The sequence below is a fragment of the Antechinus flavipes genome, chromosome 6 (assembly GCF_016432865.1).
Source record: "Antechinus flavipes isolate AdamAnt ecotype Samford, QLD, Australia chromosome 6, AdamAnt_v2, whole genome shotgun sequence".
Classification (NCBI taxonomy): domain Eukaryota; kingdom Metazoa; phylum Chordata; class Mammalia; order Dasyuromorphia; family Dasyuridae; genus Antechinus; species Antechinus flavipes.
In genome coordinates, this window is record NC_067403.1 from 93,480,441 (window position 1) to 93,505,060 (window position 24,620).

The 24,620-nt window shown below is 35.6% G+C and overlaps 1 protein-coding gene across 21 annotated transcripts in view; it reads left to right on the forward strand.

The window, feature by feature from the left end:
• Positions 1-24,620, forward strand: part of NPY5R (neuropeptide Y receptor Y5) — a 164,598-nt gene that overhangs the window by 67,033 nt on the left and 72,945 nt on the right. For 2 of the 21 annotated variants that reach the window (XR_007948164.1, XR_007948161.1), the window contains exons 6-8: positions 8,637-8,713; positions 15,970-16,047; positions 16,847-17,491. The exons of 12 other annotated variants lie outside the window; for them this stretch is intronic. The gene's annotated coding sequence lies outside the window, so the exon portion shown is untranslated. 7 more of the 21 variants (XR_007948167.1, XR_007948162.1, XR_007948163.1 and 4 more) reach the window with 6 other exon arrangements.

A 24,620-nucleotide genomic window follows, 5' to 3' on the forward strand; every position in this document is an offset into this window, starting at 1 on the left:
AACCTTACCTCCTGGGGAGCTTTAGTCAGATCCTTTCTGAATCTTTTGAATAAAGAAATCTGGCTAAATGTTCTCAGGTCTCTTTCTACTCTTAAATTTGTGACCCTAAGAAGTTACTTAATTTTTCTGAGTTGTAGTTTTTAGTTGTTCATCCCTTTCAAATTACCCTTCTTACTCTAAATCGTGGGAGTTGCTAAAGATCTAGAAAACACTTTGAATAAACTTAAAAGTTTTGGCTCTTTCATTCACTTGGGAAATTCTCCTTGTTCCTCATTTCTTAACCATTTTGTTTGTTTGGTTGAGTTTTATTATAAAAACACAGCAAAGCCCAACTTGAATCATTATACCTAGTGCTAATCTTCTAGGATAAGGAGAGTAGCAATATAGTAATATAGTGAATGTGAAAGAATCCAAAGGTAGAGAAAAGAATGACTACATTCTGATTAGAAAGAAGCCCTTAGATTCTTAGGTAATATCAATTAACATATTATATATGGGTACCATTAATTTTAGAGCTGCAAATGCCTAGGTTCTGTGCCTTCATTCAATTAACAAACATTTAGTAAGCATCTGCTATGTGCCAGGCACTATGCTAAGCACTGTATTTTCTTCTAAGATGTTCGAAAATTCACATGCACTAGAAAAAGGATCAAAATATTAAATTTTGTAAGGTTGAGAGTTGATTTGGTCACTGGTGAAAAGGATAGTAGTTCTAAAAAAGTGCCAGTGAATATGGTATAGTAATGAGTTCCTTCTTCCATGGGTTGAACTTGGAAAAGATGACCATTGGAAATTGCCATGTCAGATCAAAGACTGGTCTTTCTCTTTGAAATATCACTCCCTTCCCCCAAATCCCTTTTTAGATCTTATTAGCCCTATTCCTATAGCTCTTTTAGAATCATTAATAGTTTTCTCTACATAAACTATTATTGCTACATTTAAATATAAATAGATTTCTCCATTTCAATAAGTTCTATCTTATTCACTCTTGTCATCTTAAAACTATGTTCTCTTCTTATTCAATTTACTTGAACATGCATTTTATTAAGTGCCTATTATGTATCAAGTACTGGGCTTATAAAGACAAAAATGACAAATTCTAAGGAACTTACAATCTATTAGGAGAAAACAGGTACAGAAACAATTAAGAATAGGTTAATTTCTTAAAGATAGATACAGGTCTAATAAAATAAGAGCTCCAATGAGATTGGGGAGTGCTCAATAGGAGTAGCATGAAGATTTATGAAGGAACATTCTGAGAAGTCTCTGTATTCTTTTAAAATTGGATCATAAATAAATTAGATCTTGGTTTACTTTATCCCCTTCCTCATTCATATCCAGGCTTTACAAATAATCTATACATTCCTACTGTTTCTACACCTGCTCCACACCTTTTTCTTCTTGACTTCTTTAATTTCTATTGGCATATGCCAAATTTGTCTTCACAAAGACAGCCTCTTTTGGCTTCTTCTTGACCCAGACTTTTCCTCAAGATTTGATCAGGCTTGAAATTTTTTCTTCATAATTTTTATGTCCTCTTCTACTTCCCCATGCAATCTACACAGAAAGGACAGATAGGAAGTTATATAAGCTGTCATTCCTAACATCGATTTTACTTAAAAAGTGATCTTTCTAAAAACTAGTTGGGAGAGATAGACATTTTTGAAAAATGGCAGACAGTATGCATTGAAAATAAAATATTGGATTGGTAGCAGACATTTTATAGACTCCGTACTTGCGTAATCTTCTTCTTCTTCTCAGAGAAACTCACATAGCAGAAATAGCTCACATAGCCAAATAAGGGAAAAGAATAGAAAAAGCTACCCATCATGCAGGAGGATACCCATGAGAGTAAGCAAAATAATTGAAAGTCCATCTCTTTAATTGGTAGTCAGAGTTTAAAGCCAATGACCTTATAAACAAGGAGTTATGAGTTCAAATGCCATTGAGGCCTGAAGCTATGACAATTTTTGAGAGATAATATGATATAATGGGAAGAGTCCTAGATTTGTAGCCAGATCAACTGAATTTGAATTCTTTTACAATCTATTAACCTTGCCACATTAGAGAAATCACTTCACCTGATACTCACTTTGCTCATCTGTAAAATAGGGTAATAATAATACTTGAACATTCATTTAACTTCTTTAGGCCTCATTTTCCTCTTGTAAAATGAGAAGGACATTTATAAGGTCTCTTTCAATTCCACGTTTTACATTTGATTATTGTGAGGATTATTGTGAGGATCAAGTGAGGTAAAGTGCTTTGTAACTGCAATGTACTCTTTACATGTAAGCTGTTATCAATATCTAACCGTGAAATTCAGAATTTTCTCCTAAAAGGGGGGTAGGGGTAGGAGATGGGGAATAGATAGGGAAATGAAGAAAAACCTCTGTGATCTGATAATTTCTATACATTGGCAGTTGTGGATCAAACTGTTATTTTCTAATCATAAAGTCAACATAAACTCTGAAAATGTGTGTTTACGTGTGACTAATTGGTAATGGATTGCATATTTTCATGTTAAGGTTGTCATTGTTAAAGAGTGACATTGCATGTGATCAAAGTCAATGGCTGCAAGTGCGTCCTTACAATCCATGGAACAGCTCAATGTTTGCAGACCTTATGTCTTAGGACAACATAGTCTAGTGGAAAGCAGCTTGGGCCAGGAATGAGAACACCTCAGTTCTTGTCTAAACACTTCCACTAATAGGCTGTGTGACCTGGAACAAGTCACCTTCTCTCTAGGGCCCTCAGTTTCTCCTCCACAATAAAAGAAATTTTAGACTTTGAGCTGGAAGGCATAGCAAGGTGAAGAGACTTGTTCTTGTCACACCCTTGAATACCTAAGATTGCCAATCAGTCACAAGCATTTCCTAAGCACCTACTATATGCCAGGCTGGTACTACGCTAAGCATTCAGAAGATAACGACAAAAGGGAAAGAAACAGATCTTGCATTAGAAAAATGACATAGAAACATACACAAAAGAAGGACAAAAGAGTTTTGAGAGGGAGGACACTGATAGCTCAGGAAGAGGAGGAGATCAGGAAGACTTCATGTAGAAGGTGCAATTTAAGCTGAATTTTGAAGGAAACCAGGGTTTCAAGAGGTTAACGTGAAGAAATGAATTCCAGGCCTAGGAAACAAGAAGTGCAAAGGCATGGAGAAGTCATTTGAGAAAAAGCAAATAGGCCAGTATGTTGGGACCACAGTTTATGGATGGGAATAATAACTGGTAATAACTACCCTACGTCAGAAAGAAAACATGGCAATATGGCAAAATATCCATTATTATATCCATTATTTCAATTCATATGGGTATTTCCTCCTGTGGTAGGGATTCCTCCCACCTAGCCATGTATGTAGATTAAGCTAGCTCTTGCTATGAAAGTCAAGTAAACAGTCCCCAAGACTTTATGGTTCACAGGGCCAAGATTCAAATCTTGGCAGCTTTCTAATAGCTTCAAGCCATAATCTTATGGCTTCCTGGTCATAAACATCCCATGTTATGGAATCAGGGTGCTTCTGACTTGGCAGATATCCCAAACAAGACCACATCAGTCATCATATCCTGCACTTCTGGTTTTCTGTATGGAGATGAAGGGGGCTCATCTATCCAGGCTGAGTTCTGTATCCTTTCTATGTTCTGGCTTGTGTTAACATTTGAAGGATCTATCAGTATCTCATTTTCTTTTTCCAGTATCAGACCTAAAGTACCAGGGGACAGACGTGAGGCAGACTGAGTCTACCATACATACCTCTCTACTGATATAGAATGGTATAATGAGCTGCAGTGAGCCAGACTTCTCATTGTTGAATCTCTCCAAACATAGCCAGACTGGGTCTCCATGAACTGAGAGCCTACCAAAGAGCCATCTATGCTCCACTGGCATAGTTTTCAAAAACCCCAAGTCCATAACCATACCATGATGAAGGAGTTTGGTGAAGTCATTGCAAAAATAATAACACATGCTTTAGAAGAACACTATTGTCTAGTGCAAGACATATAATCAATGGACATCTTATTATCATGAAACAAAAAGATTGAGTTAATCATTGTGCTCAAAAATTCAATTCAATAAGGATTTATTGGTTATCTACTCTTATGTAAGGTACTCCTTGAAGTTAGGAATGCAAAATCAGAAACAGAACAGTCCCTGTCCCCAAAGTGTTTATATTTGATTACTTGTGCAATGAGGGGAAGGAAAATATGTATATGAATAAGGAAATGAAAAATACAAAGTAATTTGGTGGGAGAAAAGATCTACTAAGTAGGAGGATCAAGGGAAAGTATATAAGATAGTTAACTTGAGCAGAGCGTTAAAGTCTTCCATTCCTAAGGATTTCTGGAAGTGAAGGTTTGTGACTAGATCTAGGGCAGTGTGTGCAAAAATCAGGGCAATAGAAGGAAGGTTCTATTCGGTAGATCAGTTAAGTTGGAATGTTGTTTGTGAGGGAGGAAATGTGAAATCAATCTGGAGAGGGTGTTTGGAGCCACTACAAGGGGTTTAAAGCCAAATACCTGGTAGATGATCTTGAATTTTATCTTTGAGAGATGATAGGAAAGTACTAGCGAGCTACTGAAGTTTCTTTAACAAGAATGTAGTGTTTTCTGAATGTGACAAAAGGCCAGAGTATAAAGTGGTGGTTGGTGCTAGCTATTACCTAAGTTTATATTTTTGTAACAATTTCCTTTTTTTTAGTCTCTTCATACCTATCACAGTAAAAACTATATAACTGCTTTTGTTTTACAGTTATTTATATTACCTTCTTTCTATTTAATACCTAAAGTTATTCATGATTTAATATGAATTAATTTTTCTTAAAAACCCACAATTCATATAGTTGTAGTACAGGGAACCTAACAATTTCTCAATAGGGTATAAAACAACTAAGCATTCCTTGCTTGATTTCAGTCCTTGACTGCCATATATATTTATAAAAAACATGAGCCAGGCAGCATGACTGGTCAGCAAAATGAACTGAAAATTCAGATTCAGAGATATAATCCCTTGTCAATCACTATTTTAGCTAGTGCAAGATGGTTGTCCGATGTTCGGTGATTGAGCAAGTGGTTTCCATCTCAGGACATGGGTTCCGCTTCCATTGTAAAGTGGTGAGCTGAATTTGTTAGAACATCACGCTAATGAGTTTGAGGGTATGGGATCAATTAGCACCCGGAACAATTAGTTGTACTCTCTTCATTAGATTTGGGCTGGAACTCAAACTCTAAAATATGTGTCCTTGGTCACAAGAGGGATTAAACCTGAAAAGTGGCATAGATCAATGAACATCCATTGCTACTGATTAAAGGTGGGTCACCTTGCAATGGAATGGGTCAGTCCCCACTATAGTAGAATGAGAAGAGAGACGGAGAGGTCTGGGTCTCTCAATACAAGTTCTCAGGAAGAAAAGAAGATAGATTCAGTAAAACTCTTATTAAGGACATGTTAATTAACATTTAAATTCCTAAAAGGCTCCTTTTAAAGTAATATTTCCCCCCCTATAAATTAAGAGATATATGCCAAGTGGGTAAGTGGACTAATGAGTAAAGAGTCCAGACTTCTACTTCCAGTTCTGCCTCTAATTAGTTGTGTGACCTTGGACAAAGAGCAATCCTTCCTAGCCAATTTTCTCATCTGTAACATGAGGGAGTGACACTAAATTATCCCTAAAGGTCTTGCCCCACTCTGAAAAATGAATTTATGGTTATGAAGGATAGGAGTTCCCTGTATACTTACCTATTAAATGTCAAGATTCATTGATGAAACATTTTAGGTCTGAAAAATTTGCCTTTAATCTTCAGCAACACCTTGGATTCCTAGTATCTCAGGAAGACTAAACTGATCCCATTAAATGGTTTTGCTAATATAGTTTATGACCAAGTGCTTTGGTTGCTTTAGATAATGTTGTGCCACTGTTGCTAAGATACAGTCTTGTAAATAAGTTATTAAGTTATTTTAAATATATATGTCTTTGTGTGGGGGGAAATGATAAAAGCAAAAGAAAAATGTATAAGGAAAGCAGTTAACTGAGAATAATAAGAATAATAAAGTAACAGGTGCTAGGAAAAGACCTTGGGAGACATTAAAGCCTTGCCTTTGAATGAAACCTTGAATGCTATTTTTGTTTAACCCTGAACAGACAATCGGGATTCTGCTGGGCTACCATTCTGATCTTGGGATGGGTGAGTTTGAGGCTAGCTCTTCCCAGACAGATTGATCAAGTTGAAAGGAGTTTCCTATAACTCTGGTATTGGTTCAAAAAAGACAGCTGTTAGAAGATAAAAGCATTAATTTACTAAATAAGCATATGTTAAGAGCCTTGGTGTGGCAGGCTTCCTGGCAGGCCAGGAAGATAAAGTGAAAAATGAAATAATTCTTTCCTCAAGAGGGATACATTCGATTGAGGAAAAAGAATAGGCACACAGATCAATATCACATATAGACAGACAGGAGGGGTGGTATTAGCAACAGAAATGATGGAGTTAGCCCAGGGGAGTAGACTTGGAGTGAGGGGAGTCTGGGACCTTGACAGAAGGGACATAAGTCCAAAGTCCAAAGGTCTAGCTTCAGTCTGACTTCAACTCTGACTTTCTGTAAGTCATAAACTTAACCTAAAAGAAAAGGTCAATCTCTCAGGGCTTCTGATTCATTATCTAAGATTTGAAGGCCTCAAATGATCCCTTATTCTACAGCTCTCTATTCCATTCTTCCCTTTCTTCTTCATTCAACCTTCCTTCATTTCTTACCAAAGGAAGACCAGTGAAAGCCTTATCAGAGACACATCCACTATAAACAAAGAAGGCTGGTGTCAGAGATGCTCCCAGTGCCAGTCTGTCTCCTAAGAGTGACTTAACCTGAGGTCCTCCAGGTTGTAAAGGACACAGAGAAATCCAGCCTGTCTCTCCATGTCAAGTTTGGCGGCACAGTTCTCTCAAATGAAGGGGTGGTTGCCTCCTTGGTAGGATTTGAGAAGCACCAGGAAGGGCTTCCTCCTCAGAAGTAGCTGTCAGCCATAAATTAACATTTGCCTGGGAGCCAGCCATTAGCACTTTAACCTTTTTTAGTGTGTCAAATGTGACCTTAGGGTTGCCTACTAGTTGTGAAAAAGCTGATCTAGGGGAGAGAGGAGGAATCAAGAGAGCAGAGGAGAGGGCAGAAAGAGAATAAACCTTTCTAGAACACGTACTATAAGCCAGGAACTGTGCTGAGCTTTTTACAAAGTTATTTGATCCTCACAATAATCCAGTAAATTAGGAGTTGCCATTACCCCCATTTCATAGTTGGGGAAACTGAGGCAAATAGAGGTTATGTGACTTGCCCAGAATTACTTAGTGTCTGAGGCAGGATTTGAACTTATGTCTTCCTTACTGCAGGCCTAGTATCCATTGAGCTATTAGCTACTTGGATGTTAGGAACCCCTAATTCATTGTTTTTAAATGCATTGAAAAAAGCTCTAGGTTCTACATTTTTGTCTTTTAATAGTCATATGGATTTAGGCAATTTTGTCACACTTTCCAGCCTCATATTCCTTATGTAGACCTTGTATTTTATTTTGATTCATTTTTTTGCTCTCCATGAAACCTTGAAACTTAAAATCCCCAGACCTCAGCTTTCTCTTTTGCAAAATGTGAGGGGCTCTACCAGATGATTTATAAACCAAATGAATGTGAGCCTGCATACTTACAAAGCCTGCCTCCTGGAGTTATTGTGAGGATTTGAGAGAGCAAAGGGGAGTCCTGTGATGTTTCTTTGAATGTAACGTCACAGTTTTGCATCTGGTACTTATGGTTTAAAAGTGGTAGGGCTACATAACTACAGTTTTAGTCATACACAAATCATCTACAATAAAATTTCATTCAAAAGACTCTAATATCTAAAAAAAAATTAGAAAAAAGACTTCTAGAATCAACATCTTCATAGCAAATATTGTCTTAGACTGGTAAAGTGGCTAATCTAGGACCACACAAAACTGGATAACCCAAATAAATCAATAGGGCTTTGTTTTCTGTCTCATAAAATCATGAGGGTCTTATGTAATCGTCACTGTAGCAAGTTTTAAAGCATCATTTCAGTTTTTATCTACTACCCAGAATTTTCACAGAAATCAGTTTGGTATTTTTGAAAATACTTTTTTATTAAATAACTATACTATTTAATTCACCTAAAATGTAGTTACTGATGATTTTCTGTTGCGCCTCATGTCACCTGGGGAATATTCTTCCTCAACCATCCAACAGTAGTCAGCCCAATATACTTTCCTGGTATTACTTTCCTACTGTGGAGATTTCCTGATAGAAACCTTATCTGTGCTTATCACTAATAGCAGTAGGTTTTCTGGGAAGAAATCCAAGTGTGAATCCAAGAAATGGATCTTGAGTGACATATGTTGCATCCCATAACTTTACAGGACTTTAGGGGAGTCATTCATAATTTCTTGGTAATTTTCTGCCTTATAGTCTTCCCCCCAAAAGTTTTGGTTTCCTTTTTTAAATGATTTCTGTATAGGTCCTTCAACTTTATTCAACTGTTCTTCAAAATGTTTGTCTTTCATCACTTCCCTTACTTGAGGACCCACAAATACCCCAACTTTGTTTTTAGCCTCACTGATTCTTGGAAATTTATTTTTCAGATAAAGAAAACCTGCACCATTTCGATCCATCGCCTTGACAAAATTTTTCATTAAACCAAGTTTAATGTGCAACGGTGGTAAGAAAATTTGTTCAGGACTACTAGTGGTTGACTTACCACATTTTTCATTTGGGTATTTGGTTCTTTCTTTTGAGGCTAGTGCTTTTTTAATGTAGTGGTTATTTCTGTCACTGCTCTCCCATTCACAAATAATCCAGCAGAATTTGGCACACTAAGAACAATCACTTTCAGATCCCCATAAAAATAACAAGAATATTTTCCTGCTTTGTCCTTCTTGACAGAAATGACATGCTTGGAACATGTTTTGGTGCCCTCTTACAGGATATTCCATCTTATTCTATAGAAACTACAGATTTAGTGTGATTTTTTTTTTTTTTTGGATTAAGATCATGAGTAAGGTCATTAGGTCTGCTTAAGTTATTAAATAAGGATCTAAGGAAGAAAAAGTGACTTCAGTGGGGGCATCACCATGTTGCTGGTCTCCTACCTTGTCATGCTGAGCCTCATCAGTACAGTCTGATTCATCGGTTTCATCTTCATTCAAGTTCCAAGTTTCTGGTGGTTTTGATACATGTAGTTCTTCACTTTGTAAAATAGAGATCTTATAGCTTATGGTAGATTTGGAGGAAACTCCTAACATATTTGTTAAGTGAATATAGTAATCTATTGAATGGTCTTTTTGTTCTCTCCAAATCATAGGAATTGCAAATGTTATATAACAAGATCCATGTATCCAGTCAGTTAGTAATTTAACACAAAAGATACAGAATAAGTGAAGAGTTCAAGCTTTATTCTGAGCACCTATTTTATAATCTTAATAAAGTTCATATGCTTTCTTAACTAGACTAATCAAGTTTCACCTCTGGAGTTACAAGATAGCTGTATATTGATTCAGATGATTAATGCATTTGTGAGGCCCACATTTGTAAGAATTTAATAAGTGTATATAAGTATCTTCAAGCTACAAAACACATTAGAAAATGGGTAGAAAAAATAACTGTTTACCAAATGATACCTGGCACACAACTGACTGAACAATCTGCTACATATTGAGAATTTCACTGCATGATTGGATGTGCATGAGCCTGTCTTGCCACACAGCACATAAGCTGGGCCTTCCTACAGCATGCAAGAACAAGCCAACTTGTGACTTCACCACCTCCTCAGCCCCCTTCAAAAAGCCACATGTTGTTACTACTGCCTCGTATTGCATGGTATATATTAAGATTCATGTGTCATTCAATAGTGGGTGATAGAAAAATTTTAGATGCAATTTAAAATTTTTAGCATGAAAAGAACTTAAAATCCCCAATAAATTTCCATGCAGCAAATTTATGTTAGAATGGTAAAATTAATTATTTGCAGAATGGGGACTAGAACTCAGATCTATGTGCTCTTCTTTGTTGCTTCTTCTGTATCTACTGGGAACATATTTTTCCATGCCCAAAATCAGAATTTGTGGTCTGACAAAGGAAATTACTTGGTAAGCTCTAGTTAAAAGTACCCATTCTCTTCTTGAAGTTGGGACTGTCCCAGGAAATCTGGGACATATGGCATGGTAACCAAATTGCACTGCCTCTTTCCCAGACAGCTTCCTTTGCTCCCCAGCATACACCCAGTTGTTTCCCTGGCCTGTTACCAGTCAGTGTGTGCTTAAGGAATGAAAATGAATTTTAACATTAGCCTAAGCAAGTTATAATTAGAAAAGTTGATCTGAAAAAAAAAATTAATTTGTTCCAAAATCATTCATACTTGTAGTGACCATATATCTTGGATTTTCAAGGACCATCCTGAGGTCAGAAAAGGAAAAGTGTTTTTAAATATATATATGCAATGGGCCAGAACTCTATATACACTTTGTTGGGTCATGTAGCCTGATTTTGGTTCAGGAAGAAATAAGTCAAGTTATGTCTATTACTTAGGTTTTTACAGATTATCCATAACCAGGATTTCTTTCATTGTTGCTAAACTGACTCTTAAAAGTTATCTTCAGTGCTTATGCACCTTGGATTTTCTAGAATAGTCCCAAGTTTTTTTAAAAGCATCCTTTTAACTAAGTTTTATAGAGGAATGTCCTTTGTCAGACTTGTCTATCCCCTGTTTGATGATAGTGGTGGTGGTGGTGGTGGTTGTTTCATTCTTGTTATTGGTGTTTCTTGTTGTTGTTGTTTTGGACAATAAAGTCATTGTAGAAATAATCCTAAAGCAGAGTTCCATTGAACATGGGGATAGATATTGGCATAGGAGGGGTGAGTCTTTCTATCTTCTCCAGACCTGAGAAATGGCTGTCATTATGAAACACAAAAGAATATATTGGACTTTACAAGTCAACTATCCAAAAGCAGAAGGCATTGTAATGCTGGAGAAACTGAGGCAGGAGAGAGATTAGAGAGTTTTTAACATTTTATTAATTGGGAGAGCCATTAGGCTAAAATATTAGCTCTGACTGGACAGGTCTCTCATCTCAAAGTATCCAGTCAGACAGAGATTAGGGATCGATTCAGTAGTTTATTAAATGGAGAGATATGCTGGGACCAATGGATCCATGTTGGTCCCAGGGCTGGACGAGTCTGTAATCTCAAAGAATCCAGCGATCATTGGGAGAATCCCAAATCCTTAAATACTTTTTACAGACAAAGAAGGGGACAGAAGCAGAAAACTTCTTCACAAATCCATTTGGTTCTGTCAGGATGGGGGCAAGCTATAAATGCTTACTAAAAGCCAGAGTCAGGATGTCTGAATAAACAGAAGTAAAGATGTCAGTGAGGTGTCCAGGATAGTCTTATCTCTTGGAATATTTTAGAGGGATAGTGTCACAAATTCCTGAGAGCAGAAGGAGCCAGGAAGTCTAATCTCCCCCTTATCTTGAGTCTTACATTGACGATTTATAACCTTAAAGCAAATGGTCCTCAGTCTTAATGGACCAGAGGGGGATTTTTACAACTAAGGGGAACAGTTAAGGAAATTGAGACAAGGGGAACTAGTACAAGGAAACTGAGGTACAACAGTTCAAAAGAGACTGTGGCATAACAGCATCACCCTGTGATCTTATGGTCATGTGATATAAGAATGAGGATGTAAAAGACATCAAAGATCATGTGGTTTTGCATTTTTAATGTACAGGTTTGACCAGGAGAAACTGGCCTACTTGAAAAGGTTCAGTCTCATTGTATGAGACTTTTCCCATGGAAAGATGGAGGAGGACCATAGGATTTTGATGATGCCTCTTTGATAGGTAGGAAGAGCCTCATTGAAAGATTCTTTTTGTATCAAGGATGATTTGATGGACTCAGGCTCAGGCTTAGAATCAGATCAGAACTATCTTTTTGAACTATTCTTCTAAATTAGGAATATACACACCTACCAGAACTAAACTCAAGCTAAGAATAAACTGAGGCTCCTGTATTAGGGGTTCATAGGCATGCTGCATGATCTTATTTCAGGTTGCTACTAATGACAATCATGGGGAAGCAGTGATATCCAAAGCCTTTTCTCTAGAAGGAGATTAAATCCATGCCTCAAGTTGTGTAAGAGGCAGGTTGCAATTAAATATTTCCTCTGCTGTATAGCTGAAGACCTGAAAGATGACAAAGACTGGAGAGACAATGATAGAGTAAAGAAAAAGCCCAAATCAGCCTTCAAAGGAGAATAGGCAAGTGCCTGCATCCAGTTTCGTAAAGAGAGAAATAATCTTTTAGCTAAAAGTAATAGTAGAGCAGGATAAAAATCTGAGGCCTTTTTACTAGAGAAAAGAAATGAGTGACCCTGGATCCTCAAGTGATCCATGGAGAAAAGCAAATGTAGATTTGGAAACCCACTAATACAGTTATTCATGGGTCACATATAAAGTGGATTGCCCCTTAAGTAGTCCCAGATTCTTTTTCTCCTATTCCTCTGTGAAGAAACATATATAACAGATTATTGTCATTTCGTATTCACTCTCTCTTTGGGGATGTTTGCCCTATCCAGGAAGCACAGTTAGAGTCTTTCCAACTTGTCCCACACAGTGGCCTCTTTCCTTTAGCCTCCTCTAGTTGATGGGGTTCTCCAGATCAACCTTCTACATACAATATAGGAAAATGGTCACTTTACAGATGAGAAAACAAAACAAAACAAAAAAAGCCCAAGTTAAGGATAGAGCCCAGTCTACAACTCTGACTTCCTGATTCCCAGTCCAGGTATTTTCCTCATGCACCACTACCTCTAGAAGAGCTATCTAGGAGAACTAGTAGGGCTGGAGAATGCTATCATCAGCTTTTATTCATTTATTTTTAAAATAATTTTGTGTTAAGCAATAAAAAACAATGAAGACCCAACCCTCTGAAATGGAAATTCATTAAGGTTTGCTAAATGCTCAGCATTACTTAAACCCTAACCCACAAAGTTAGACTCATCTTCTTGTCCTGCTATTTAAATTGTCTCCATCCTATTTGTCTGAGTCTCTGTTCCTTTCTCTGTCCCTGTCTACTTTCCTCTTTCTTTACTCTTTCCTTTCCCTCCCATGGAACTCCTTCCCTGACACTTCCTCTGATTACAGCCTTACGATAGGGAATCTGGAGCAGTGAGAGTGAGTGAGTGAATAAAAAAGGGAAAAAACAACAAAGAAAAGGTGGCTATTTGCTATAAATAAAAGGTTAACTTGAAAATTGCTTGAGTCTGGTAAATAGTCTATGTGAGCATAGAAATCACAATCTAGCTATGACTCTTGGGGGAAAATTCAGTAGAATGCCTGGTCATAATAGATATAGACTGTTTTATGAAAGCAAAACTGCAGACAAAACTAACAGCTTTCAATTTCAAAGAAAAATGAAGGATATAAAACTTACCAGAGAAGGAGAAGACTTTGGGAAACAGGAAAAAAAAATGATAAAAAAACTTAAGTTGGTCAAAGCTCCCTATTCCCTCTGCCTGAATGCTTCTAAAGATATGGCTCAGTCATTACTTGTGTCCATTCTTTTATTTCTTCAGCATTCTTTATAATTATCAGTAAAATATTAATATAGGATAATATCCATTCTTAAATTGCTTTAGGGTTTAAAAAGCCCCTTTGCAGTTCATTTGAATCTCAAAGCATTGTTCTGAGGTATAATACTATAAATATGACTTCCCATTCCTATTTTACAAATTAAGAAGTTGAGATTCAGAGATTAACTGATTTTATAGAATGTCTCATAGCACGTATATGGAAGAATTGAGATTTAGCCCCAGGTTTTTGGACTTTTTAAGTCCAGCATTTTTTTAAGACTATAGAGGGGTTCTGAGCCCCAAAAGTTTGAGAAATCCTTCACTACAAAATGCTGCCTTTCTATGCTCTAATAAAACATTTTCAACAGGTAGATTCTGTGTCTTAATCATTTCCAAGAGAATAAACAAACCAAATTTATGTAAAAAAAAATACCATAAAAATGATACATACACACCTCTTAGGATCTCACTCTACCAATAGCTGTGAGATGAGATCTATTCTAAATAATAATGTATTTTTTTCATTGTTTCTTAAGATTTACAAAAAGCTTTCTCTCCAGCTCTGTAAAGTAGTTAGTGCAAAGATCTCCATTTTTCAATTGAGTACATCGGAGGTGAGCTTTTGAGTAGCTGGCATAGTACAATCACATAGCGGTAAATAGCTGGAGCAGCATACTTTTCCCATACCATGCATTTGGGGTGAATAGAACAGATATTCATAGTTTGAGCCATTTCTCTTTTCCCTCAAGTTCCTTCCCTCCTTTCCCCACAAAGAGCTGTCAGTGAGGAATACTCTCAGTGCCATCTGTTCTACAATTCACAGTCTTCATAGCCTTTCAGGTTTCCTGGAGGATAATAAGAACCAAAGTGAGTTGCATGGGGTTATTTTTAGGCATGAATTGGACCCATGTCTTCAAGACCAGCTCTCTCATCCATTTTGCCAGGATCCTTCTCTTAGTTTTCCTCACAGTTTCTAATTCTATGGGTAAAAGGATATAGTTTTCACATCCCCAAACTCATACCTATCTTTACAAAAATATAAGAGGAGGATACGAAAATGTTTACATTTTCTGAAGCATTTCCCCTCCCCCTTTTCCAAATATGAGTTCATAGATAGGGACCTAAAATTATTCACATGAAGTCATTTTGTCTGACCTCTTCCTTTAATAGATGGGGAAACTTTTGACCTAGAAAATAAAATGACTTACCTAATGTTCCATAGCTAATAGCAAATAACAAAGCTGGGATTTGAACTAGGATCCTCTTGATCCATGTCCCTAGTTTGGTACCTAGTAGGCCATTGCTATGCAGGTTCAGTTACGGAAAAGCTCCCAGACCCCAGTCAGATGCATGATTTTTTGATCATAGGGCTACAGTAGCCACAGCTACATCCCAAAGGTTGTAGCCATGGGAAGACTTCCCCTCCTCTTTTTTTTTCCTAGTCCCTTCTTTAAATTTATAATCTTTAAGAAGGGCAAAGTCATACTGGTAAATGGTGAAATTTTTTTTTTTTTTTTTTTAAGGGAAGTCTTTATAAGTATCCATCCTTTCAGGATAACCATTCATATGTAAAGGCATACTTAAGTAAATCCTATATCAGGTGGGAGGACTACCTGGGGTTTCCATAAGACTAACAATGGTGATCAAATCAAGAAAACAACACCCCCTGCCAATGCACAAATCCTGTGCTGCCTAGAACAGGAAAGGTTCACATCTACAAGAGGAGTCAACTAGTTGGAAAAACAACAAAACTGATGTTTTAGGGTCCCATCCACAAAAATATGACTTCACATTTTGTCTCCTCTTCCAGTTTTTCATAGCAATTTTTTTTCTTTTCCGCCTAGAAATTATATATCCATTTTATTTATCTAAAATGTATTTATTGAAGATATCTACTGATATTTCACTTATGGAATGTCCTGCTTCAACATTAATAATATTCAGCTAAGATGCCCTGTTTTGCTTTTCCATTATGAATATTTCTTGATGGAAGCTTTCCTCTTATTCATCTCTCTTTAAAATCTAGGTTTTCTGGAAAGAAATCCAAATATAAGTCCAAGAAAGTAAATGTAAAAATATAAATCCCACTTTGAGGGATATGTTATATAGTCAAAAGCTTTAGAGTTTTGAAGATCATTTATAGTTAGTTTCTTGCTAATTTTCGATCTTTTATTTTTCCCCTCTCCCAAAAAAAGTTTGGGGTTTCTTTTTAAAATTATTTCCGTGCATCTCCTTAAACTTTAATTATTCTTCAAAATGATTGCATTCTATCACTTACCTTATTTGAGGACCCACAAATCTTCCTACATTGTTTTTAGTCTCACTGATTTTGGACATTTATTTTTCAGATAAAGAAAACCTGCACCATTTCGATCCATCGTCTTGACAAAATTTTTCATTAAAACCAAGTTAAATGTGCAGCAGTGGTAAGAAAACTTTTTCAGGATTAACCAGTGGTTAACTTACCACATTTTCCTTTCTGGGAATTGGTTCGTTATTTTGAAGCCAGTATTTTTTCCTTTTTTTTTTTTTTTTTTTTTTTTTTTTAGATATAATGGTTATTTGTCACTGTAGTGACAGAAATAACCCTTCACAAAACAGCAGTGTTGGATATATAACATACATGTAATGTATATGTGTATGTATGTATATATGTATATATATATATGTGTATATATATATAAACCAAATTTTAATCCTAGTTATTAAAATAGCACTCACTTTCAGCTCTCCACTGATATGCCAAAAATACTTTTTAAATTTATTGATCCTTGAGAGCTGCTTCATATTTGAATATATTTTGGTGCCCTCTTTCAAGAGATTCCATTCTTTTTCTTAAAAGCTAGAGGTTTAACTTAAAAAAAAAAAAAAAAGAAGAAGAAGAAGAAGAACATGACTAAGATTATTTAGATCTGCTTGAGTTATTAAATGAGGACCTGGGAATAAAAAGGCTACTTCAAGTGGGAGAATCACCATGTTGCTGTTCTCCTACTTTGTCCTACTAAGCCTCTTCAGTATAAATCATCAATTTTATCTTCATCCAAGTTTAAGGTTTCTGGTGGTTTCAATACAGGTAGTTCTTTACTGTGTTTAAATAGAGATCTTACAGCTTATAGTAGATGTGGATTTGTATAGTATGTTTAGATTTAGAGGAAATTCCTGATATATTTGTTAAGCCAATATAGCAATCTGTTGAATGGTCTTTCTGTTCTCTCCAAATCATAGGAACTACAAACGGCATGTGACAAGATCCATGTATCCAGCCAGTTAGTAATCTTAACACAAGAGATACAGAACAAGTGAGGGGTTCAAGCCTTATCCTGAGCACCTATTTTATAATCTTAATAAAGTTCATATGCTTTCTTAACTAGAAGAATAAAGTTTCATCTCTGGACTTAAAAGTTAGCTTATTATAATATATATATATGTATATATGTATAATACATATGTGTATATAAATATATATGTATATATGATAAAAATCATTCAGGTGATTGATGCATTTGTGAGGCATACATTTGTGAGAATTTAAAGAATATGTATCAGTATCTTCAAATGACAAAACATTAGAAAATGGGATTGGAAAAAATGATTACAAAGTGACACTTGGCACTGACTGAACAATCTGCTACTTATTGAGAATTTCACTGCATGATTGGACGTGCATGAGCCTGTCTTGCCACACAGCACATAAGCTGGGTCTTCCTACAGCATGCAAGAACAAGCCAACTTGTGACTTCATCTTCATCACTCCTGACATAACCACTTTCCCGTCCATATTCAACTCGACCATACTGTTTTATTTCCTTGTATTGCATAATTTATATTAAAACTCAACATGTCACTCAAAAACTGTGAATGATAGAGAAACGTGTGTTCCGTTTTTAAATACATATTCAGAAATACTTATAAGATGCTAAGAAATTTCCACATGAAAAAAATTAATGAATAAGGAAGTAGGCACTAAACTTGAGGATAAAGTTTTAACAGGTGTATTTAAAAATTATCAAAGGTTATGGCTGTAAACTTAACTAAATTCTTAATTACCTCCCCTTGACTTCTGGGCAGGTAAACTTGGTAGAAAGAGAAATACAGGGTTGTGTTGACCTCTGTTCCACAAGCCAGTAAAAAGATTCTTCTCTGGGCAGACTTTGAGGATGTTATGAGCCTTTGCAGGAGAAGGACAAAGATGGTACCTTGGTTAACCTGGCAATCTGGCTTTCATCCTTGCTCTTCCTGGCTTCTCTTCCTCTCCCTCTCTAGAATAATGGTTCATTTATCTGCATACCTTTAAGTATATCAAAATTCCTTCCTTGGAACAATTCTTGAAGTAGTTAGTACAGAACTCTTCGCCAGATGAAATAGAATTAGTGTGTTTAAGTGACATTCTCATGATCACACTGGTTGTGAATTGCAGAGCTAGGATTTGAACACAGGACCTGTAATTCCTAATATATTTCTTTTCCCACTGCAATATGCTGCTTCAAGGTTTCCTCTGTTGATCATTCTGGTATAATCTGATCCAGAGCTAAATGATAGAGAAGTGACATGGTGCCACTTTGGTTTTTATCTTCATTCCTTGTAGTACACAGCCAGCCAGTCTCCTGTTCTTCGCTTCCCCCTTTCCCTTATTCAGTGTTGGAAGAAAGGCATCATGAAGTATGGGGGCTGTCAAAATGTCCCCACCCCTCTGTGGATAATTAATGATTTTTCATCATGGAAATGTCAGCTTTGGGGTAAGTGCTTGAATTCCTTAGAACAGCCTTATCTATGCAACAAAATAGTTTATTCTTGTTAGATTACTAAAACCTTTGGTTTCTTTGAATTCTACCTTTTCATTTTGCATTCTTCCCTTTTTCATTTTAAAGAAGGGGGAATGAGTTGAAATTCATCTCAATTAATTTGATTCTACTTTTAGTCCTTTACCTTTTGGGTGATAGCATATAAAAGCTTCCAAAGTAGAAACTTTTTCCTAAGTGCTATCTATAGCACTTTACAAATCTTAAAGAACTATAGAAATATTATTGTTACTTGTATCTTCACTACTTAACACAATGCCCAGTACATGATAGGTACTCAATAAGTATTGATGATTGATTGAAAAAGGAAATCAAAACAAATGGCTAAAATGAAAGATGAGAAAAGATGAGGACAATCTAGGAGGATAACTCATTTTGCATAGGTAATTGAAATTTGGTTCTGTTTTCTTCAATTTGCTTTTCAATAGGTTGCCATAGCTTTTCTGGCTTTCCCTAAATTCCAGCTTTCTAATTGGTGGTGTTTAACTGCACTGTGCTTGAAATCATCTTAATGAGCAAAACATGGGGATACTTGTAGAGCAAACCAGTATTATCTGAGCGACCCAGTGGGTTTCATGGGCACAAACACTTCAGTCCTAAGTCCATCTCTTTGGAGTTTTAGTTTCCCTGGAGTTAAAAGGAGGTTACTTTATTCTACCAAAGAATTAAGTCAAAGATGTCTTGCACTTCAGTCCAAACCTAGGAAGAATATAGAAGACTGAACAAAACTGGAAGAAAAACGCACACAGAATCTAACTGAATAATGGGAAGTATAGAGAGCACGGTTCATTTTATAGTTGTTTAGTTGAGTAGGATAGAAGTGAGCTTATAAGAAAAAAAAAAATGCAAGCAGCCAAAGCATAATTAAAACTTCTTAACCGAATTATACATAATTGGTTGTTACTCCTAAAATCATTTATTGAATTGAATTGACTTAGTACACAGGGGTTTATGAATATACTTTTATTTCCTCTTCCTACATGTTTAAGTAAAAGGCATTTGGGGCAACAAATTAAGGGAGAGATGAGAATTTTGTAAAATTTTGCCTGTGGCCCTAAAATAAAAAATTATAACAATAACCCACATTCACATGGTGTTTTGTGTTTTACAAAATGCTTTCTCTACAGTCACTGAGAGGGAGGTAGTGTTATCATCTTCATTTTTTTTTTTTTTTAGGTAAGAAAACTAAAGATTAGAATTTAGTGACTTGTCCAGTCATATAACTAAGAGCTGGAATTTAAACAAGGTCTCTAGATTTCAAGTCTATATTATTAACTACCACACCATACACAGAAACATGTCATTGATTAAAAAAAAAAAAAAAAGTAAATTTTGGTGGTAATTCTGCGATTTCAAAACAATAGCAAAAGATATACTAAGTAAATGGGATGACATTTTTTTAAATGAACGAAATAGCCAAAGAAAAACTGAGGGGTATCACAAAAAGACTTAAAACATATAATCAAAATGCAACAAGCATTTATTAAGCACTTAGAAAATTTTAAGGTACAGTGTGGGACTTGAGAAAGTACTTGTAATTCAGTTTGGAAAAATAAGACATAGTAAATATTCCTTGGTTATTGACTCCTTTAGTTTATATAGTCCCAACTATACATCAAGAATTACAAGATCAAGATTAAAAGTCAAATAGTCCTTATCTTCCTTGATAGAATACAAGTGTTCAAACAAGTGCAAGAAGAATGGCAATGATAAGTTTTTAAAAGTGCTTTAAACATATATCTTATGCTGGCCTCACAACAACCCTGTAATACAGGTTTGACAGGTTTTATTAGCCTCATTTTACAGGTGGTGAAAATAAGGCTCTGAGAATTAGGTGACTTCCCTAGGGTCACATAGAATGAATGAGAGGCAGGTTTTGAACTTGGTTTTTTTTCCAACCAGAGTGATGAGATCTGAAAGTCTCTAAATTCTGAAGGTTTGCTAAGAGTAATTGTAGAATCTTTTTCCTATTAAACCTTTCAAAATAGAGTAAATATTCATTGTTCTGGCATAATTCCAGTCAAGAGGACAAGACCACCTTGGAGGTTTACTCCATAGTAGCAAGGCAGTTTATTTTCCTCTGGATCATATCTTTTAGAAAAGTATAGCTAAAGAAATTTTTAGACAGTTTCTATTTACAATTCTGCAGCAAGTAATATGATTTCTAATGATTTTTAAGCATCATCAGATATTTTTTCCATTTAACAGATTAGAAAATCTAATAGATAAACTGCAGAACAAATCCTAACCTTTTCATGATTAAGGGCCCTAAATCAGGTCTAAACTATTTGGTGTTAACTTCCTTATTTGGATTTTTTGCATACTACTGAGTGCATATATTTGTTCTATTTTGGATTCAGTTTTGTTTTTGATTTTGTGTTTGGTTTTGCGAGTTTTTTTGGTGGGAGTAAAAAACTTTAAATTAGGACAATTTGATCATTACTATAAAAAATTTCACATATGTGTACCTTCTGGTTAGGGATTTAACTATTTGTAAATACCAGAAGTTGATGAATGTATAACAGAAATTTATGATTTCTTAAATTAATTTAAATTTTTTCTGGTTATTTTCTCATTATTCTGTTCATCTGATCATTAAGCATTTACTAAGCACCTACTATGTGCCAGTTATTGTGCTACTGTTTGGGGATACTGAAACAAAAAAAGAAAGTCCCTGACTTTAAGTATTTTTTATTTTAACTGGCAAGACAACATAAGCACATCACGTACAAAGCAGAGACTGCGCAACTTTGCACAGGAAGCACAAGAAGATACTAGCAGTGAAAGGGTCCAGACATAGATTTTCTGTATAAAGTGGCACCTGAAGCCAAATTTTAAAGGAAGCCAGGGGTGACAGAAAGAGGAGAAGGAGGGAAAAAATCCAGGCATGAGTGACAGCTAGTTGAATGGCTCATATGGACTGGAGATGATGTTTCATGTGTGAGGGAGAGCCGGTAGGCTAGTGTGGCTAGTCTGCAGTAATTGGTTGTAAGGAAACTTGGAGAGGCAGGAAAAGGCCAGATGGTGAAGAACTTTACATGACAAATTGATTTTAATCTGAGGTCAAAAGGTATTTAAATCCTTGTACTTCCTAGTAAATATAAAAATACAATTTATATTGAAAAAGGAATTTGAAGTTCTATTTTTATTTTTTAAGTCCATCATTATGTAAGGTTTCATAAAGGCTTTCTTTTACAACCACCATCCTGTTTGCCCTAAAGAAAATTCTTGGCTACGATAGTAATTATTACAATATTGCAATACACACTTTGAATTAAAATACCCTGAGCTCAAATATCTTCAACATTTCAGATTTTCTGAGATGGAAATGATTGCAGAGATGACCTGGCTTAACACATATCTACAAAGGCATATCCTCTGTATAACTGATAAATAATTATTCAGTCTTTAATTGAAAACTTTCAACAGGTTCTCTCCGACATAACCCATTTCTACAATAGCCCTAATTCTTAGAAAGTAGTGCTTTAAACCAAATGCAAATATGTACCTACTTTTTGCTCATTCTTCTTTTGGGGCCAAGCAAAAGAAGTTCAATGGCTCTTACATGTCACAACCTTTCAGATACTTAAGAGGCAGCCATCATTTCCCTTCTAAAACTTACCTAGTTCCTTCAACTGATCTTTATGTGGAATGATCATCAGGCCCCCTTTTTTTAAAAAAAGTCTTGACACACCAAGAGATTATACATCCATGGTCTAGGTGTGGCTGGGATTTTTTTTTCCAATTAGGTAAACCAGGTTTTTAAAATTTGTTTTTATCTCATTTGATAAAATGAACTAGACACAGGGATGGCAAAGCAGTGTAAATACAGCTACTTAAAACTTAGGACTCTTCATCCTTCAATTCTGTGTCTGTAAGAATTCCAATTTATATAGCTTTTAAAAGATTGCCAGACTTGCTCCCTACAACTTCGATGGTATAGGTATCCTTATGTGTCATTTTCTAGAAAGAGAAACTTAAGTTCACTAACCATCTGAGCTGGCTTCTAACCTAGATTTTAGAATTCCAAGTCCAATCCCCTTTCATCTATATTGTGTTGTCCCAACTTCTGTTATTTAGATGATACTTTTGATATAAAACTTTAGTTTTCTACCTTATGTAAATTTTAAATTGACTTTAAGAATAAAATAGTTCTTATGATTGGCAACTTAATCTTTAGGAAAGTAGAAACTTTTCCTTTTTTTTCACTAGACATTTGAGGAATCAATCTATGAGTAGTAAGTGTCTACTATGTGCCAGGCACTATGCCAAATATTGGAGATATAAAGACATTAATGAAAGTTTTTTCTTCAAGAAGTTTACATTCACAGATGCTATTTATTGCTGATAGAGTATAAACTGAATTACTTAGGAAGAATTAATTGATGGTCTTCTCCCTCCCCCAACCTCTTTTCTCCTCCTTTTCTCAAAGCTGCAAGACTAACAGGTGAGTTCACCAATTATACCTTTAATGTTGTTTTTTATTCTTTTGGACATCAGATTATTCTAGTCATACCAATTAACTTCATGAAGAGATTGTAAAATATAATGAAAAAGAATAGTGGCTTTCAATAAGTTACTGAAGCTTACTGGATTTCATTCTTAGTACCTCCTAAAAGCCAATCCGTCATGATTCAGGCAGAAGCAGGAGAGGTCTGCCTACAATTCAGGGTTATTTCATATTTGGCTTTTGTTCATTTTTGGCATCCAATGCATTCATCCATCTGTGGATTCTCAGTCAGTGAACTCAGTCTACCACTAGGACCTTGCTTGAAGCCTTTCCAGCATGACAGAACTCTATAGAATTTATATTATGATTATAAGGCATCTTATGTGCTTCCATGCATGGTCTTTGAGAATCTTATGTCATACCCTTGCCTCAGGGTAGCACTTGAAGTTAGAATAACTCAGTAAAACCAGTTAAAATACTATAATAAAACCTCAATCAGAATGCCAGGCAAATGGGAGGTTCTGGTCTCAGTTTATGAACTAGACAAATTTTTTAATAACCGTTCTGAAAATTTTTTTCAAAAATTAGTGGGGTTTTTTGCCTTTTTTTGTCTTTGAAAGATCTGCTATCAGTGAAGTGTGCATCAATGCAGATCAAAACCTTTCTGAGGTTTTAATAATAGATTAGCATGGCCAGCCCCCTGATGCTTAGGTTCTCTTCGAAGATCATAGTTCTAGAGCTGGAAGGGGCCAAAGAAGCTATTTTGTTTAAATCCTTTATTTTATAGATGAGGAAACTAAGGCCCAGAGACATGAAGGAATTTGCTTAGAGTCATGTAGTGAAAACACAGATTCTCGGATCTAGAGTACTGACTCAGGAACTCTTTCCACTGAATAACACTGAGCCTGTGAACTACACTATACTGGTTCTGAGGTGACACACATAGTCTATTACTGGTCTTGTATGTATTTGAGCCCTTTTCTGTTTGGTATGACTTGCCAAAATGTAGGCTCCATTGACATAGATTTTTAAGACCCTACAATTATCACATTCTGACAAAAGATTGGAGTTGGACTGCATGGTAGAGAAAGTAGAGTATTCTGACCATAACTGAACTTTTCCTAAATGTTGAAGATGTTGAAATTTCCCCAGCTCCACATTCTGAGTACAGTTGTCATCACAGAATATGTCATCATAATGTGTTACATACTCTTCACAAAAATGTTGACATAAGTTGTACTAAACATTTGTAGACCCCAAGATGTAACATGAAAAAATTTTCCCTCATATTAATGCAATTTTTCTTTGTCCTTAAAATGTGGTAACAAAAGCCTTTTGGATAATTTAAGAAGTCTACTTAAACAAAGGTCAATAGAATTTATTTTAGATATAAGTTTAAACTCTTTGATAAAAAGCCAAAAACAATGGAATTATAACTAATCTATTCCTATCTGTTAAATTCTGTATTATCAGCTGCCATTATAATCTTCTTGAATCATAGCTTTAATCATAGCAATCCCTTGCTATAAACAAAAGTAAAAAACAATAAAACTTAGTTGTTTTTTTCTACTATGTAAGATTCTCTTCTCCAACCTTATCCTCACTGTTACCATACACAAAATTATAGGTTGTCAGATTAAGAAGGAATCACAGTACCTGAAATAAGAACCCCTCTATAACATCCACTAAAATTTATTCAGTTTCCATTCGTTGCATTGCATGCATGCATCCAACTATTTGACAATTATTT